The sequence below is a fragment of the Mus caroli genome, chromosome 5 (genome assembly GCF_900094665.2).
Source record: "Mus caroli chromosome 5, CAROLI_EIJ_v1.1, whole genome shotgun sequence".
NCBI lineage: Eukaryota > Metazoa > Chordata > Mammalia > Rodentia > Muridae > Mus > Mus caroli.
The window spans coordinates 94,978,173-94,991,719 of record NC_034574.1 but is presented as its reverse complement, the minus strand read 5'-3'; the positions used below and the strand labels follow the sequence as shown (position 1 = coordinate 94,991,719).

The window sequence follows — 13,547 nt, the reverse complement described above, 5'->3', positions numbered from 1 at the left end:
CTGACTTATTCTTTCAGAATTGAGTAACATTTAAATTTTTATTCTGTAGCCTGCCCCTGGTCTCTTCTCTTCCCTGACTGTCTCCCTGGCCTCCAACTCAGGACAATTCTTCTATTCTCCTGAGGGACCCCCCCAACCTCATCCAACAGCAGCCCCACCCAGCACAGGCCTTACAGGCATGGTTCTCCACACCTGGGGAAAGGTGCTTTGTCCTGCCAGCGGGTGCCTGGGAACAGCAGGAACGGGGCCCCCACATGGAACAGCTGCTGAATCTTGTAGCAAACAGCGGAGTAAATCGTTACAACTGGATCCAATTCCAAACACAAACTGGCTTAAAAAAAGGAAACAGCAAGTCCAAATTACTTCGTGTTTTTTTTTTTTTTCTTTTTTAGAGGAAATCCTAAAACTGCTGTAGATTGCAGTGTTGGGAAAACAAGCTCGTGTTTCCAGTTTCTGTACCACTACTTCCCCACTCTGAGCTGTTTCAACTCAAGGAGTTCAAGCATTCATGCTGACTCAGTTTTGTCCCCACCGCCAGAACAGAAATATGACCCAAATGGTACGCTGGGCGGACTAGGAACAGAGACAAGCTGATGCCCGCTTGCCTGTTTCAGGTTTACCCATCCATACTCATTTAGTGCAAACATTGTGTTGGTCAGGTCTATGGGATGTACAAAGAATGACCTTTCCAGAAAGGGCAAACCTAAAATCTCAGCAGAAGGTCTCAAGGTCACTGACCCAGGACAACCCTGGAGACTGGAAACTCCTGGGTCCTGATCCGCACCGGAGGAGGTGGGGGTTCGAGGCCGCGTAGTGAAAGAGCTAGCGTGGGCAGTTCTTTTGTACTCCAGCTGGAGTAAAATGAACGCAGGCTCGCGTGTTTTCATCGCTGGTGACAGCATCTAGCAATGGGAGTAGGGCTCAGGGGCGCGCAGCGGTGCTTTCTCAGCAGGGTCCCCCGAGAAGCCGGCGGAGGGGGTGAGCGCTGCGCCAGAGGACCCGGGAGCCCGGAGGCGAGGGCAGAGGGCAGGGGGCGCGGGGCGCGGACTGGGCTGCGCGCCTGTCCAGGGTGCGGGCAAGCAGGAGCCGCGGCGAGGGAAGGAAGTAGGAAAGAGGAAGGAAAGGCGGGAGGGGCCGGCCGCGCGGCTGCAGTTTCTGCGGCCGGCCTGGTAGGAGGAGCGGGAGGAGCGGGAGGAGGATCCCGAGCCGTCCGTCAGCGGGCGCGGGAGGTGGGGAGAGCGGGAGGAGGAGGAGGATTAAAGATGGCCACCAGCAGCTGCGGGAGACGGCCACCAGCCCTCACTTTCCGGGATGTTCCCCGCGGCCCGGCCCGGCCTTGATGGAGAGGAGCAGCCCGTGCAGCGCCGAGGCTGAGGCGGCGGCGGGGACCCGGCGAGGGAGAAGACACGGCGGAGCAGGGACCCGGGCGGGAGAAGGGAGCGGCGGCGGCGTCGCTGCTCCGGTCGCCTAGCACGGCTGCCGCCCCGGCTCCGCAGGTCGCGGACTGCAGCGAGCGCTCGGCCCCGGCCCGGCCTGGGGGGACTCCCGGGCCCCGCGCCCCGGCCCGCGCGTCCGCGGTGAGTGCTGCCTGCCCGCTCGCCGGCTTGCCCGCGGCGCGCTTTGTTCCTGCGGGGCGGAGGCGCTGTCCGCGCGGGGACAGGCCGCGGCCCAGCCGCTCCCCCACCCGCGTCCTCCTCCGGGCCTGGAGAGGGCGCCGTCGGCGGCTGGTCCCAGGCGGCCGGCGGAGGGGCGTGCGGGGGCCTCGGGGATGGGGAGGCGGGGGCAAGGCGACCGCAGCTCCGGGAGGGCGGGGGCGTAACCCGGCGGCGCCCGGGGTAGGTGGGGGTCATGCCGGTCCCCTCGGGAGGACCCTCCCGGTGCCCATTCCCGGACCCCCCAGCCCCCACCCGCGCGCGCCCGGGCGCAGCGGAGCGCGGCCTCCATCCCTCGGGCGCCGTCTCCAGGGCCGCGGGCCTCTCTTGGCTCATCCCTCTACGCCCTGAGCTGCAAACCCTTCCCTGTGGAAGGGACCTGGGATGCTTCTGTCCTGCTTCGGGGATGTGGTGGCATCACCAACATTCGCGGTTATGGCGGGGTTGAAAAGGCAGCAGTGACCTTTCCGACCAGAGCCCTCTGGACCATGGTCGCATCCGAGGTGCTGCGTTCCATTGATTTTTTGACTCTTTGAGTCGGAGAGACAGATGATGAGTTCTTCCTTTGTAGAAATAATAGAATAGAATCAGATCAAGCAGATGTTTACCGAATGCATGGATTTTCAGTACCTCACCGATGGCTAAGTGTTTTCTGTGGGAAAAAATGGTGCTTATGCATACGAAAAACTATTTTTGTTCACTAATAGCTATGGGTTGGTCAGTACCAAGTGGTTATTATGGTGTCTGAAAACCCAACAAAAAAAAGAAAAACAAAACCCTTGCGTCGAGACAGCAGATTCCAGGCTGGCCTCTATCAGGCAGGTTTAGATCAGTTTTCACTGTCAGGATGTAAAGCAAGTAAAAATAACAAAACAATGAAAAATTTACTTATTTACAGAAAAACAGGATGTGGTATTAGTGTAGAGTCTAGGAAAAAGACTATAGTCTGTTAGTGTATAGATCTAGTAAAAGTAAATTCCTCTTTAAATAAAACTCATCATGGGACCCTGCTGTGTAAGAATTAGCTTGATATGCATTTAGTGTTTAAAAAAAAACCTGTATTTCATTAGGTTTGAGAACTAAAACTTTGAGCAGTTCTGCCTCAAGCAACTAGAAATACAGGTTTTTAAATGGTTTCTCTTTTCCTTAGTTGAAATCTATTCATGTAAAAAATATGCTTCTAACAAAATTTCTCTACAAATGTGCTATGAGTTAAGGAACACGAGGCTCTGAAGTAACTTGGAAAGACATGAAAGAAAACTAAACCGTCGTGTAATATTCCAGGATCAGATTCTGTACTCTGAGGATGCTGAGCTTCACAAGTCTTCACTGTTTACCTCTGGCGTCCTAAATATCACCAAGGTGCTGCAGTCAGTGGGGTCCTAGAATTTCTAGAAATTATCCTCAGAATGTAGCCTACATCGGGGCTGCCCCACCCCCATTTGATCTGGAACCACAAAAGATTGTAAACAACTGGGCATCATAGTTAAAAATGGTAAATATCCTACCTGGGTGTGGTGGCTCATACCTGTTGGCCAGGTACTGGGAGGCTGAGAAGAGAGTGAACGGCTAAGCCTTGTAGATGCAGGCAAGTCTAAGGAAAAAAAAATTAGTTTGTGTACTTTCCACCTGTCTCTGTCTAATGCTTGTGATGGAGAGTGTATCAGTGTACCACGGAAAGATGGAGAGGATCCCAGTATAGCATGCATGTAAAGTATTCATTTGTGTATTCTCATTCAGACACTGGGAAGATGTTGATCCCATTGACCAGATGGGGAATTAGGCAACTTTAGGGAAAGTCTAGGACCCAGATTATCTTAAGTTTAGAGGCAGTGATGACCGATGTTTTAGGATACCAATTAGATGTGAAAACCAGAATGGCATGGCATTTGGAGCCATGGGCTTGCAGTGCAGAGGGTTCAGTGACGGGCTTGCTGGGGTGACCCAGGTATGCACACAGCTCTGCAGCCACACCCCAAAGCTCTTCTCGCTGCATCCCTCTCCCCAACCACCCACCCTCTAGTGTTATTGTTTTCTGTGATTCCAATAGCATAGACCGTTGCGTTTCCATCATGACTGTTGTGTAGAGTCTGCTTGTCTGGCTCTGCTCTGAGTTCCAGCCCCTTCTGCACAGCGGATACTTTTCTTGCCCACGGCGCCATTCACAAGTTAATGGCCAATTTCGGTTTTTTCAGGTTGGGTTTACTGGGGAATCATCTCCATGTAGTGACGCTTTATCTGAACGTGCAGTTGGGTGGTCTGTCTTACAGACAAGCAGAGACCATTCCTACTTCCCTAGGAAGGCCCTTCATGCCCCTTTGCTTAGTCCTCAGATCCTTGGCAACCATTAACGTCCTCTGTGGAACACCGTCCAGATGCATCGTGGTGCAGAATGTTGTCTTTTGTGCCTTCGTGCGTTTAGTGTAATGCCTGTGCCATAGAGCAGTGGTATCGCCACGGGCTGGTAAATGGTAACAACTGTGGCAACAACTAGGGTAACAGTCACCATGGCCTGTATTAAGCTTCATAAAACAACATGAGAAAGTCCTGAGAACTCACCCAAGGGCTCTGTATAGCTGGTACCAACCAGCTCCAGCAAGCACTGAGTTTCCTTTTACCGCTAAGCACTGGGACTCTTTAGCATGGTCCTACTTTTTATCTATTCGTGATTGATACAGATTTTGGCTAGTTACGCGTACAGATGTCTTAACCTTCAGCATACAGGTCTGGTTTTCTTGACTTAATATGCAGAGGTGGGACTTTAAGGTCCTATCATGAGTATCAGTGTGCTTTTATCCACAGACCATTTAGCATGCCTGCCAGCAATGCCGCCATTCCTGTGTCAGCACCTGTTCTTGTTGGCTAATACTTTAGCCATTTATTGTGTGGATATTATGTGGTCAGATGCTTTTAATACTTTTGACTTCGTAGTTCTTATTTTCAGTAGTATTTGGGACAACAGGAAGTTTAGGACAGACATTCCTCAAAACTCATTTTTGCCTTAGTTGCCCGCTACGGTCTCACTGTGATGGCCATAGCACAATCCAGGGTGTTTCCCGGGTGGCTTAGGTTTTACTTACCTTTCATGTTGTGAAGTTAGCTTTTAGTAAAGAGATCACTACGAAATTTTGGTTCCAGCTTTTACAAAGGCTTGAAAAAAATTGCACGTTTCTGTGCAGCTTGGGTTTCAGTTCGACTTTGCACTGAAGAGATTTCACCACGGTTTGTTTTTAAAGCTTAGTGGACTGATTTCTTACAGTTCTAAAGCTGAAGCCAGGTGTGATGCCAGCACTTGGGAGGTGGAGGCAGGCAACCTGGAGTTTAGGGCGAGCCTCAGTTAAGTGGCAGGTTCGAGGGCATGCTGTAGTTCTAGTGTAGGCAAAATGTTGGGTTCAATTATATTTATTCATTATAAACATTTAAAATTTTAAAATACTTAAATTTAACTATGTATACATGTGTGTGCCGGTGCCCATAGAAGCCAGAGAGGTGTGGGACCCCCTTGAGTTGGCGTGATAGGCCATTGTGGGACTCATGACATGGGGTGCTGGGGATTGAACTCAGGTCCTTTGAAAAGCAGTGTGTACCTTTAACTGCTGAGCCATCATTCCAACTCTCTGAGCATTTAATGTTTAATAGTGAAATGCACTTAAAAGTTTTTAGAATACTACATTATTATCAATTAGGAAGAAATTGTAAACTATGTTAGAACTTTATATGTAAGTAGTCAGATTGCAAACTTGAATAATTATACTTGAATACCCGGGATGTCAGACCTGCTTGTGTAATGACCTCACCTGTTTGGCCATTGGGTCACACCTTTGGGAAGCTCGTAACAAACATCATGTGCATGTAGCTTGCAAAATACTTGTTGCAGTAGAGCTTTGAGGTGAGTAAAAGAGACCACTGAGCAGGGCCTTGCCCTGGTGATATGGGGTGGGGAGTGCCAAGAACCCAGACCTCAGATTGTTCAGGACTTCCTGCAAGAAGTGCCTTTTACCTGGAGAAATCCAGAGTGTAAGTGGGGTGACTAGGCTTCGGGGTGTCTACCCTCAGAATGCACAGAAGTTTGACTACTGATGCTGTTCCATGATCAGCCCCACGGTCGCTGTGCAACCTAACCTCTACTTAGGATTGCCAATACAAGTAGAACTGGAGAAAAAGCCAAACAGCAAACGTATACTCTGTTACTGAGTTGTTATTTTGATAATTTGCTGTAGGTGGGGGCATTTATGGATTGAATACATTTAATTGTGTAGACTTTGATATTACCCTCAGATTTTGTAAAAATAATCACTATAGGAATAAAATTGTGGCATTGCTTTTTTTTTTTTTTTTTTTTTTTTTGGTGGTTTCATGAACTCAGAAATCCGCCTGCCTCTGCCTCCCGAGTGCTGGGATTAAAGGCATGTGCCACCACCACCTGCTGTGGCATTGCTTTTTAATATATGTTCTTGGTTAAGTATATTTGGTATTTATTGCTACCATCTTTTGTCGTGCTTTTTTAAATTATGCACTATTTATTAACCTGTAAAGCTATGGTTTTTGTGCTGATATGAGATGATATTTAGGTTTTCACAAGAAGAAGCATATCTGATATCCAGCCATTCACTTAGCATTTTGAAATAATAGAAGTGTAATTTTCCTTTTCTCATTTTGAGACCTGGTCTCTGTAGAATAATTTCTGTGCTGTCCTCCTGATAGCTAGTGTTCTGACTGTTGGCAGTGCTGTCTTCCATATCCAACTGCCGTTTAAATAAAACAGAGCGGAACCAGCCCAAACCACACTGCTGAGTTCTAGATCTGTGTCCTGATATCCAGCTGCGAGTCCATGTGTAGCCCCTGAGCGGTTGCTCAGGCCTGTCTGCCTGTCCACCTCAACATGGCTGAAGCCTTCTTCACTGGTTCCTTCTCCCCCGAAGTTTAGCCGCGGTGCCTGTCTTTTTAGCTTTTTATGCTTTGTCTCCTGTGCTGTTACAAGATCAAGACCCAGAAATCCTCACTTATTCCTGAGGAGTCCTCAGATCTACAGTCACAGATGTCGCAGTCCAATTGCCTTTATCTTCTATTTATTTTTACTTACATAAGTACACTGTAGCTGTCTTTAGACACACCAGAAGAGGGCATCAGACCCCATTACAGATGGTTGTGAACTACCATGTGGTTGCTGGGAATTGAACTCAGGACCTCTGGAAGAACAGTCAGTGCTCTTAACCACTGAGCTATCTCTCCAGCCCTGCCTTTGTCTTCTAAATATTGCTCCTCATCAGCCTCTTCCTCCTCCCCCCAAACTGCTTTTTAGCCCCGTGTTTGATTGCTCACAGATTACAGTGATCTTGTGATGATCCCAGCAGCTCCATTCTACCCCAATTTCCCCATAGATGCCCCTTCCATAATATATTCTGTCTCTATTCAAATTTTGAAAACTATGAAACAGCAGCCTTTCACTGATTTTTTTTTCCCCCTCCTGCATAGAATTTTTGAATCTCTTGAGTTAGTGCCCAGTTTCTACGAAAGCAGGCCGCTCTGGTGGATACAAATGTCCACACGACGTGACCCCAGCTCCTCCAGTCCTCTCTCTGGTCACCATTTATTTGTTCAGGGACTACTTGCTATGTGCTGTGGCCCACACGCAGGGTAGTAGAGTGTTCTAACTCAGCTCCAATGGAGACATTGATAAAAATCGCATGCTGTTGTCAGTTACATAGACAACTCTGTGCCCTGTTACAGTGTTCACTAAAGCCGTCGGTTCCCCATGTCCCTGGAGTGCCCTAGGTGCCATAGAGGAGCAGGCAAGGTTCAGCCAGGGGGGTAAAGGCAGGACTGGGGTGCTACGTGGGTGGCGTTGCCATTTATAGAGGACTGTGCGAGGAAAGCTTTGTGGTAGAGAAATCTGAAGCTGTTGGGGAGAGGAAAAGCTGTAGATCCGAGAGGAGCAGGAGCATTAGTGCTGAGACTTGACCTGGGAGGGAGGGTGTGTGTCCTGTGCAGAGAGAAGGGGCCGGCAGGCTGCAGAGAGGTCGAGGGGATCAGCAGTCTGCGTCCTTTGTAGGGACTTTGATTTCTTTTTTTTTTATATATATATATTTTTTATTACATCTTTTCCTCAATTACATTTCCAATGCTATCCCAAAAGTCCCCCATACCCTCCCCCCAACTTCCCTACCCACCCATTCCCATTTTTTTGGCCCTGGTGTTCCCCTGTACTGGGGCATATAAAGTTTGCATGTCCAATGGGCCTCTCTTTCCAGTGATGGCTGACTAGGACTTTGATTTCTAAGCGCAGGATGTTTTGGCCCAGGTTGCATTCTCTGCATAGACAGAGATGAGCTCCTGACTTCCTCCTGAAGGCTCAAAGTATGCCATCCTCGCTGGCCCCTTAAGCGCCCTTAGCACCGTGGCCTGCTGTGTTAGTACAGAGACTCACTCCTTTGTTCATCTCAAGTTCATAGGCCAGGGGATTTGGGGTGCAGAGGAAGAGGGTAAGATCTCTTTTCAGTTTCAGAGTTCCTGTTTCAATGGGTTAGTGTTTGTGATGTGATGGACTTGATGAAAATGGGATTTGTCGTTGGTAACTGGGTAGTAGACACCCTGTGACACTACTCATAGCTCCCTGGGATGTGGAGTCGTAGTCGGCCGCACACTGAGGGTTTTATGTGCATACGTGCTCAGTAAGGACATAGGAATGGTCAAGTGCATAGCCACGCGCCGACTCTGATAGCTCTTCATCTGCTCCCCTCAAGTAGACGTCCCCCAAATCCTGTAAAGCATTTCATGAAATGCTTAGGAAACGCCACAGTAGCAAAGAAACGGACAAATCACCCCAAGCTTAATATAGGGGTCTTTACAGGGGGCTCAGTTCATTCATTCTCCCCTTTGCCTTTCTATACAGGGGATTTTTTTTTTAGGTTAATTTTTGTGTTTCATTAGTCTTTATTTGCAAAACATTGGTAGGTCCAGAATATAAATTCTGTATAACCGTATATAGAAACACTAGTCTTTCAGAATTTAAAAAATTTAGCACCCAAAATGCAGCCAGTGGTGTTTCTGACTGTTTCATTTGGCTGAGCAAGGAATTATCCAGTAGTTTATTTACTCAACCCGGTTGTTTTAGGACTTTGCCGGTGGTGGTGGGGGCAGGAGGTTGAGTCTAGATGTCTCAAATTCCAAGAGACCTTTCAACTCTGGAGCATTTTAGTCTTATCCTGGGCACTTAACCGTTTGCTACCTGCCTTTCTAGCCACCTCAGACTTCCAAACCCCGAAGTTCCTGCTTTTTTTTTTTTTTTTTTTTTTTTTTTAACTTCTGGGGAAGGGCACTGGGAGACCTCAGTGCAGACTTTGCAGAGGCTGTAAGTCTGGAGGTAAAGCACTTAGGTCTGTCAGTCACAGGAGTCTTGCCTCCCATTACTGTTTAACCAAAAGGCATCATGTCCAGTAGGCCGAACACAACAGCTCATAAATATTGGGTTATTGATCTCGCATAATGTGTTATGTTTTGACCACCTAAGCTGCAGATTTCACCGAAGACTCCCGTACTGATGTTTTGGGTTTAGTACTTCCGTGTGAAGGAGGTCTTGGTTTTATTTCTCTACTGGAGTTGTCTCATGCACTTGGGGTTTTTCAATAAAAGGTGTGAGTTGGTTTTTTTTTTTCCCCCTCCTGTTTAAGTTTTAACCTCTAGTTAAGCTTTTTAACTTTGCTTCCATTTGTGTATTAGTGTGTTTGAGTATGCTGTGTGGTTTTACCCAGCGTTAAGGCCTCTAGTCATTTCTATTTCAGTCTTCTTGGTGTTCCACCACAGAGCCGTGTGCTGCTCAGAGCTGCCCTACTCCAGCAAGGTTGGGGCTTCACCCGGTTCCCAGCCCGGGGAAAGCTGGATTGCAAGCTGAGTTTAGAAACGTTAAGTCGGCTAGATATGTGGGAAGGCACAGTAGGCTTAAAGAGTGGTTCTTAATCCTACTAAATGAGCATTTACAAAGGCACCTTATCAGCCTGGTCCTTCTTTGTATGGTCTTGTCCCTTTACAGCATCTCAGCCTTCCTGATGCTGCAACCCTGTAATACAGTTCCTTGTGTGGTGACCTCTAACCGTAGAATTGTTTCACTGTTAATTTTGCCAGCTGTGTGGATGGATAGTAATGTAAACATCTGTATTTTCTGATGGTCTTAGGTGACCCCTGTGCAAGAGTCATTCAATCCTTATGGGGTTGAGACCCACAGGTTGAGAACTGGTGTTTGGATGCATTTGTTACTAATTATAAGAGATCCACACTAAAGCTCAGAGGTAAGGCTCCTCCCTCCCTCTGTGCTCTGTCTACAGAGCTGTGTTCCTGTGTCCTAGCCCGTCTAACCTCTGCCAGTCCTTTCCATTCTAGGCCCTGGACTTAATACTGACAACCAAACTCCTCCCCATAGCTTTCGTTTGCTATGCTCAGTTTTTTAAGCCTTTGGTACTTAGATGTGAGTGGAGATCATGTGACAAGGTAGTTTCTGACACCTGATGAGTCTGTACATGTTCGGTACCGGTGCATCCCAGCTTCTTCTTCCTTTATGAAGTGTCTTCCTGGCCTGTGCTGCAGTTGATATTTAATCTCAAGTCGGAGGTTCCTATTGGCCTGTTTCCCTCCTCTTCAGCCAGTGTGGACGTTGAGCAAGTCTACAATCTCAATTGGAAAAGAAGAATCTAATACTTGGCCTTTATTGGGTCTATTAGAAAGTTAGGCCTAGCAATTTTGTGTTACCCACTGTTTTTAACCTGCTCTAACCCCAAGTACCCGTGTAGATAAATCACACGAGAGCTGTGATACAAGACGTGTTCTATTTTTGCAAAGGACTCAGCACTTTTACAAGAATTCTTGCAACAGTAGGTATTTTCTCAAACTATGAAAATAACTTAGTATATTTTAAGCACAAGTTTGGACACTTTTGCCTGTTTTAATTTCACTGAATATTTATTAAAACTGTTTATGACCTTAGTGATTACTTTCAAGTATTTATAAATGCACAGAAGTTACCGGGCAGGCGGGCGGGTGGGAGGGAGGGAGGGAGGGAGAGCGAGCGAGCGAGCAGTCTCTTCTTCCATCATCCAGCTAGCAGCCAAGTGCTAACTGCTTGTGCAATTGCATGAGTGACTTATGTTTTATTCCTAAGAGCATCTCATCTCTTCACTTGGAACAATGTTGGCAGGTGCAGGAATGTTGATACTTTTGTCTTGTATCTCCTTTAAGCAGCCCACCAAAGGGGCTTCTTCCTATATTTTCTGCTGATAGTTAACTGGGCAAGTAGCTGGCTATTTTCAGCTTGGTAAATCTGTCATAGCTATGGACAGTGTCATGTGAAAATTTTAATTGCATAGCATTTTTCCATAATCCTTCTTTAAGACTTCCTCTTTTAATAAGTACTAAATTGGCTTACTGGGTACTTTCATCCCTAACATGTAAATACAGAGTAAGATGTATTCAGTCACCAGCCAGGGATAGTGACTGTTAAGGGCATGCTCAGTAGAGAGGAGCTTTTGGGGGAAGAAAGGGCATATGTTCATAGCGCATGTAGATGAATCACTAAACACCACTATCACATACAGTGGCCAGTCAGCATAATGTTGTACTTTAAATATAACAAGGCATGAAGCTGGTTTTCATTATGCAGTTGAGTAGTATGTGTATAATAACATCATAAAATTATATTAATCTTATGAAAATAAATGTGTAGGGCTTGGGATTTATCTTACTTGGTAGAATCCTTAGGTAGCATGCACAGAGGCCTGGGTTACAGCCCAGCCCCCGCCTTACTCCCCCGTCCCCCCTTACTCCCCCCCCCCAAGCACTGAATAAGATGAGGCATGGTGTTACACGCCTGCCTGTAATCCCAGCCTGGGGAAGGCTGAGGCAAGGGTGGGAATTGGGGTTCAGACATTGAAGAGCATCCTCTGCTACATTAGCTAGTTCAAGGCCAGCCTGGGCATCATGAGACCCGATTTCGAAATAGTGAAACAAAATAGAATAATAGTAGTTGAACGTTACGCTTGGGAAATGTGTAGCTTCACCATTGCGGGGGTCTGTCTTACATGTTTCTTTTTTCTCTTCCTCTTAGAAATCCCTACCTAAACTTATAATCAGACTTTGAGTGTCGTCTCAGTATCTCTGACTCTTAATTGTATGTTCTTATGGTATGACCACTGCTTATAGAACACAGGGTTAGGTGATTTGTGTGCCAGATGCTGTGCTTGGTTTAGGAGACAGGGTCTCCCTCTGGAGCACAAATTGGCCTTGAACTAAAAGTCTTCCTGCTTCAGCCTTTAGAATGCTGGGGTATTGTAGGCTTCTCTACTGTGCCCGGCATTAAGGGTAAAATAAAAATAAGCTCGTTCATTTATATTTAGAGTAATTGTTGTGCATAGACTGCCTAGTAACTTTGTGTTCTGTGGTTTATTTTCGTAACATGTAGTGACCAAATTAAAAGTTGCCTGAGACCCACATGATACTGCAATCCTTAATATGAAGTTCTGTGATTCTTCCTAAATGTTCATCCCTGGTGATGCTAGGATGTACTTATATGGCTGTGGTTGTGTAGCACAGGTAAGAGATAGGAGAATAAGTAACTGCCTGGTGTGTACGGTTCTGGGGATGCTTACTGAGTTGGGAGGTTATCATCGTTGATGTGATTGTGAGAACCCTGAAGTGACACTTGGTCTGGGTGACGGGGGACTGAGAGAGAGTTTCCTTGGCAAAACCTGTAAGGTTTACTTATACCAAGATTATAGAAATTAAAAGTTGGTTGGTTCTACTCTCTGAGTCAGAAGAGGCTTAGGGTGGGTGTCCTAAAACTTAATGAATAGAAACGAAGTAATATGCGTAGACAAAAATTTTGTGTATCCATGGTACTGTTTGTGAGTGTGTGTGTGTGTGTGCAAATCCATGTGCACGTGTATGGGAGTTTATGTAGAGGCCTGAGGTCAACATTGAGTGACTTCTACCTTATTTTTTTAAAGGTTTATTTATTTATTTTACGTAAATGAGTACCCTGACTTCATGCACTCCAGAAGAGGGCATCAGCTCCCATTATTGATGGTTGTGAGCACATGTTGTTGCTGAGATTTGAACTCAGGACCTCTGGAAGAGCAGCCTGTGCTCTTAACCACTGAGCCATCTCTCCAGCCCCCTCTGTCTTATTTTTGAGACAGGATCTCTCCCTGAACCTGGAGCTCTCTGATTCCACTAGCGTGCTGGCCAGTGAGGCCCAGCCTCCACATCTTTACCTCCCAGCACTGAGCTCCCAGGCATTTCAGCACGGCCCCTGGAGATTGAGCTCATGCTTGAATGGCAGGCACTTTGCCAGTGAGCCGAGCCCCTAGCTCCTTTGTTTTCATATTTATGAGTGGAAGAGCAACTGAAATCAAGAGTGTCCTAGGCATTATAATGTTACTGCTTGCCATCTTTATGTTTTACATTAGAACCCTAGACTTCTTCATTCTGTTCTGTCCCTTGAGTCCTTTGACCTACATCTATCTGTTTCCCACCACCCCTCCATGTAGTAACCACCATTGAAAATCCTCGTGCAAATGGAGTCCTTCACTGTTCCTTCCCTATGTGTCTGGTTAGTTTACGGAGAACAATGCCCATCAGCTTCATCAAGACGACAAGATCTCATCTTTCAGGGCCGGATAGTTTATGTGTAGATAGGTAGGTAGTTAGCTTGGATAGACGGGTGTCATATTCGTTGTTTTAAATCTACCCAAGCATCAACAGACGTCAAGATTGTTTCATGTCTGTGGAAACGTTGCAATGAATCTGTAGGTACCTTGGTTGGTCACTCATGTCTGCAGTAGTGTTACAGTGAATCTAGAGGTACCTTGGTGAGGTCACTCATGTCTGCAGTAGTGTTACAGTGAATCT

General features: G+C 46.8%; 1 protein-coding gene across 2 annotated transcripts in view; it reads left to right on the top strand.

Moving 5' to 3' along the window:
- The first annotated feature begins 1,244 nt into the window (after positions 1 to 1,244).
- The window catches only part of Wdfy3 (WD repeat and FYVE domain containing 3), a 237,989-nt gene continuing 225,686 nt past the window's right edge, over positions 1,245 to 13,547 (top strand). For both annotated transcript variants that reach the window (XM_029478035.1, XM_029478028.1), the window contains exon 1: positions 1,245 to 1,577. The gene's annotated coding sequence lies outside the window, so the exon portion shown is untranslated. The remainder of the gene's footprint in view (positions 1,578 to 13,547) is intronic.